This window comes from Triticum aestivum, chromosome 2B (genome assembly GCF_018294505.1).
Source record: "Triticum aestivum cultivar Chinese Spring chromosome 2B, IWGSC CS RefSeq v2.1, whole genome shotgun sequence".
In the NCBI taxonomy this organism is placed as follows: Eukaryota; Viridiplantae; Streptophyta; class Magnoliopsida; order Poales; family Poaceae; genus Triticum; species Triticum aestivum.
The window spans coordinates 767,510,390-767,516,418 of record NC_057798.1 but is presented as its reverse complement, the minus strand read 5'-3'; the positions used below and the strand labels follow the sequence as shown (position 1 = coordinate 767,516,418).

The window sequence follows — 6,029 nt, the reverse complement described above, 5'->3', positions numbered from 1 at the left end:
TCCCTCCTCCTCCCCCCATCCTTCCCACATAGTCCCTCCTTCCTCCCACTCCTCCCTCCCTCCTTCCTACCCCTTCTCCCTCCCTCCTTCGTACCCTCCTCCCTCCCTTCTCTCTGTTCTTGTAGAATGTAGGTAGTTTAAATGTAGATTTTAGAATGTAGACATTGTAGAATGTAGGTTTTGTAATAGAATAATTTTTAGCCTATTTTAGGTGTTTTGAATAGAATAGGAAATTTTAGGTCTTTTGATTAGAAATTTTAGTAATGGAAAATTTTAGTTGGTAGAATTTGAAAAAATGTTCTGTACTTGTTATATTATGAACTTAGGGCATATTCTTAGAGTTTAGTAAAAGAAATAGTAATAGTGGATGATGATGTAGATGTTTTAGGTATAGAACATTTTAAATAGATGATGATGTAGATTTTTTTAGTACAACTAGTTTATTTAGTGTTGCTCGAGAACTGCTCATATGATGTAAATATAAACATGTATATCTAGTGTTGCTCAAATAGGATATGTGCTTTCCCAAGTGACCATGTTTGCAGAGTGGCCTATGTTTTGCCGGAGTGTTGATTAATTTCCGTTCTGGCAAATTTCAGGCGCTCGATATGTCCTTTTTTAGCAATGGTCATGCTATATTTTTCCTCTAAAGTGGATCGTTAATCCTTTTCTAATATTGCTTTAGGAAAATGGCGACACCACCAGCACCACCACCACCATGTCGACTGTGCAAGTCAAGATGCGCCAGCAGCCTTGCAACTGGCACGTTCTTCGGCATCTACTTCCAGCCGAGTTTTCTTCCTGTGGCAGTAACAAAATATATGAAACTTGTAACAACTATTTTGTTTTTAGTGTTATTGGCATTAATGCATTGTGTATATATCATTGTGTATACACAGATCGTCCCATGCAATGTGAGGTTGAAATTCAACAAGCTGACCGGAGACACTGTGACCTTTGAGGCTCCTGGGGGCCCCTACACTATGAAGGTCGAGAAAGGACGAAATATGTCGCAAATGAGAGGAGATGTATGGAACCGTTTCATCTCCCACATGGGTATCACTGGTGGTGAGTTGATCAGCTTCTCCTTCAGAGCGGAAAGACCCAAGCTGGGTGTCATTATCTCAACATGGATGAAGATGATGAGGACCCACTTGATGAAGCCATCTATACTCGAAGAATAAGGCTGAGCGAGGAGGAGGTGTGCAACCTATGGGACATAATTCCGCCACGTGCTGACTTTGTCGGGGTGCCATTCGTGACCCGCCTGACAAGTACCATGGTTGATCAGCATGTTATGTTATGTTATACTTAGTGTAGAATCCGATTACATGCTTACTTAGTGTACAGTCCAACGATATGCTTAGTGAATCCGATGATATGCTTAGTGTAGAGTCCAATGATATGATGTGTAGAAGCTAGCCGATAACATGCTTAATTAGTCTAGAGTCCAATGACATGCTTACTGTCGATCGATGACATGCTTACTGTCCGATCCATACTTATTAGTAGAATTCAAGCTTAGTAGAAATGTAGTACTGTTTTGATAGTGTAGAAACCTATACTTAGTAGAAATATATTTGCAAGAGTATGTGTGAGGCTACTTATTAATTGATATGTTTTTCTTATTCAGAAATTGCCAAAGAGCCTATCTGTGAGTTGTGATATCGAGCCTGATGAAGAAGGCTCTGCTAGAATACGCCTTATCGCAAGGGGCTCCGTCACCACCTGTGCGTATGGCGTGGACACGGACGGTCGCACACACTTCAGCTTGGTTGGGTGGAAGATCTTCCTCGTTGGCAAGAATCTTCATGTTGGACAAGCAATCCTAATTACTATCAGGAACACCCACCGCCATGGCTTGAGGATGATGGTCATCGTCGGTATCATCTAAAACTACATATGTGTGTGGTTGTATGACTACCCCTAGTAGACTGCTATATGATGTATGACTACCTAGTACTGCTTATCATATATGCTCCTGTATGAACCATATATGTGTGTGAGGGTTAACTATATATGAGTACCTATAATGATTAATGATATTGTATGACTATTGTATGACTATATGGTATTGTGGTTAATGATATTGTTATCTGGTATATGTGAAATTGCAGTTTATTGAAACGGGGTACTGTTCTAGATCAATAGGAAGTAGGGGAAAAATGTTGAATGATACAACAGTAGTGCGGGCAAAGAAAAGCGCTACAACTACTTATTAGTAGCGCATGTTGGAAAAGCGCTACTAATACATTCAATACTAGTAGCGCGGGTACATAGAGCGCTAGTACTATTTGTTAGCTGTAGCGCCTTATTAGTAGCGCGGCCACCCGCGCTACTGATAGCGTTAAAACCCACGCTACTACTAGGGTTTTCCCTAGTAGTGACGGAACCTTAATATGGATGTAAGGTAGTCCCAAGAGAGAGAGTCGAAGGCTTTGCTAAAGTCTAGTTTAATTACCATGGTTGGAGCTTTTCTAGTATGGCAGGCGCTGACGAGGTCCGCAGCGTAGACAAAGTTTTCAGCGATGCTACGGCCTGAGATGAACCCAGTTTGGTTGCCGTGAACAAGCAGTGGAATCATCGGTTTTAATCTGTTGGTGAGTACATTTTGCGATGGCTTTGATGGGCAGTTCTGGAGGGAGATTGGGCGGTAGGCGTCGAGAGTGTTTGCATGGCCTTTTTTGGGTAGCAGAAGTAGGTGGGCTCTGTTTAAGCATTCAGTTTGAGCAGTGAGGTTTTGGAAATCTGTCATGAAGGAGTTAATATGAGCCTTGACAATATTCCAATATTTTCTATAGAACTGCTGGCCGAAGCCATTTGGTCTAGGGCTAGCGAGGGGGTTCATTTGGAGGAACGCGTCTTTTATTTCTTCATTTGTGAAGGGAGAGTCGAGTGTGCTAAGCCGAGATGACGTTTGGGGGTAATATTTTTGTGGTTGGAATGACCAGTAGGTGCGAGGTGCGGATCCGATAATTGCTGTGAAGTGATCTTTCAGTATGGTTGGTTTTTGAGCGTGAGAGTGGAACTCATTCCCATCAGCTAATTATTGCTTTCATCATGATTTGTATTTTGAAATTAATCATGAAATTGCCTAATTTTCTAACATAGTCTAATGTGCCAACGATGCACTTCCATTAGTTGTGGACTATACACTCATTTTTCTTATGAATGTATACTTAGATTTGGTTGGAAGTTTTTATATTCAATCATTTGAGAGTTTAAGACCTAGCTGAAGCCTCTCCCACAAATTAGGTGCCTCACTTGAGCTAGCTCTTTCCACCTCAACCATCAACATTTCCTCTAACAACCGACTAACCCTAACCAGGGCAATGACCTCCCTACCAATCGCCTCAAACATGACCCCACCGCACCCAACTTCTTCCTTCCTCCTCACCGTGAACCCCTCCTTGCGCCCAATCTCCTCAGCCTTATCCAGCACTGACCCAATGTCCACACCTTGTACAGCAAATCGAACCCGGTCCGGCAATGGACCAAACAACCCGCTCAGATCGCATCCCGACGCGAACGCGATTATGTCGAACGCGTTCAGTTCCCTCACTTGCTCCATTTCTGCTTCCCATTTCATCACTTCCGGCCTAGGATCAGAGGAACGAGCTTGAATGATGTCAAACGACGACGTCCCGTCTTGTTGTACCCAAGGGTGCTCCATGATCTCACATATCTTGATGCGCATGTCGGCGTCTGGGTCCAGCATCCGGCCGATGAGGCTCCGCAGCTCCGGCGAGAACCACCTGGGGCACCGGAATCTGCCAGAGAAGATCTTGCGGTACATGCCCATGAGGTTGCCGTCGTTGAACGGCAGGTAGCCGGCCGTGAGCGAGAAGAGCGCCACGCCCGAGGACCACACGTCGACCTTGCCGGCGTCGTACCGCTTCTTGTACAGGATCTCCGGCGCGACGTAGGCCGGGGACCCGCAGCTCGTGGCCGCGAGGCCGTCGGCGCCGAGATGCCGGTCGGCGAGGACGCACAGCCCGAAGTCCGTCAGCTTCAGGTCGCCGTGCTCGTCCAGCAGGAGGTTCTCCGGCTTCACGTCGCGGTGGAACACGCCGCGCGAGTGCACGTGCGCCAGCGCGGAGACGAGCTGGACGAACAGGCGGCGCGCCGCAGGCTCGTCGAAACGGCCGCGTTCGTCCATCGCGGACAGGAGGGTGGGCGAGCTCGAGCACGAGATAGACGGTGGAGCGGGATGCCAGGACGTCGAGGAGGCGCATGACGTGCGGGTGGCCCTGCACCCGGCGGAGCGCGGCGAGCTCCCGCTCCACGGACCGGCGCGCCGCGGCGGCCATTTCGGGAGAGCAGGGGTGGTGCGGCTTCCGGACGGCCTTGACGGCGACGGAGACGCCGGTGCGGATGTCGCGCGCGCGGTAGACTTTGGACGATCCGCCCCGGCCGAGCACGCGGCCAAGCTCGTACCGGCCCTGCAGGATCTTCGAGAAGCTCTCCCCGGCGGCCGGTGAATCTTCCGGCCCCATGGCCGGCAAGATGCTAAGTGCGTGTGCTTTGTTGTCTTCGTTTTTTTAAGGAGTTTGTTGCCTCTGGTTTTGTGGAGGTAGGAGGCACGACTCTGCTGCCCTTTTATACCAGAGCTAGTTTCGCTGGACTACCTTTATTTCGAGAAAGGTTTTAGGGTAAACGAAGAAAATAAAAAATATCCCTGAATTTGTCAGTAAATACTGCCTCCGTTTACTGTTCTAACTCTTTTTTGAAGTAGATGAACATAGACACACTTCAGTTTGTTTGTTCACTCATTTTAGTCCGTATACAAGAGGTACTAAATAATGGATTTGATTGTAAAAAAAGAATTTAGTTTTGACTATCAACTTAGAGAAGTAACAAACTTCAATAACATTCAGGTTCATACTAATCATCTGGAAATGTTTTTTTGTACAGTGCATAATTATTTTAACTTTAACTAGTCTATTTTATACAAGCAGCCAGAGTGTCACTTTGGATACTATCTCAGCATTGAGACCAGTATGATGATTGGCGTTGGTTCGGTAATGTGGGAAGTATGATCACGAGGAACTCACCATTGAAAAAGAAACAGACTTCGCTATTACACTAAAGTTTGTGTAAGAAATTGGTGACACCTGATTTCAGGTCAGATACGAACAGTACAAGTTTTTCTCGGATTTTTAACCAAATTCAAACGAACATAACTCCAACTTGTTAGCTGAACTGACAACTTGAACATTTTTTTTGTTGGTAATTTCCTACTAGCTCCCTTCTCAAGTAGATGTTATTTTAGTTGGCACTTATAGATTTATATAGAAAAAGAAGGTAATGTTCATATTGAATTTTAAAGCAGCAAATAAAAGAGAAAACGACATAATATAAGAAAATGTGAACCCTTTGAACAACTGGCATAAGTTCACTGTCGTATCAGCTTTCCGTGAACAGCTTTCCTTAAAGTACCGTCTAGAGTTCTACATCATGTGATGTTGACTTCTTATAACTTAACAACAAGACGACGAAGAAGAAGATTAGGACCACAATTAATCTATTTGAGTGATTAGTTCATTGGAATCTAGACACGTTCTTCGCTATAGCTTTTGTTCAATGTTAGTGGGGTTTATTGGGTATTACCATGCCACGCATCACCTATCTTTTCCAACATGAATGAAGACAAAGAACAACACCAGATAATAACCCCATACATGTTAAATAAATAGGTGACCTGTCTATTTGAATCAACTACTATTTTTTATATGAATGATTGGTGAACAATAAGATCAATTTGCACCTTGTTTGATCATTTGATGGTGATGGAATAATTTTTAAGTATCATTATTGGTGTTTGGTCCAGTAGGAGATTCCGTTGCAGATGCACAACAGATGCTTGAAGTGACATCACGACAGCTAATATAACTCGGTTAAATATATAACCTCTGCTGGTCACTACAAGAGTTTTTCAAAAGGAGAAACATCTTCCGAAACGCACGTGCCATATCCTCTCGGTGCGCATGAACTGAGGTGGTTTATGTGGCTCAAATGAAATCACTATC

General features: G+C 44.6%; 1 pseudogene; it reads right to left on the bottom strand.

Moving 5' to 3' along the window:
- Positions 1–3,108: 3,108 nt before the first annotated feature.
- Positions 3,109–4,554, bottom strand: LOC123042595 (CBL-interacting protein kinase 22-like; annotated as a pseudogene).
- Between the last annotated feature and the right edge of the window lie 1,475 nt (positions 4,555–6,029).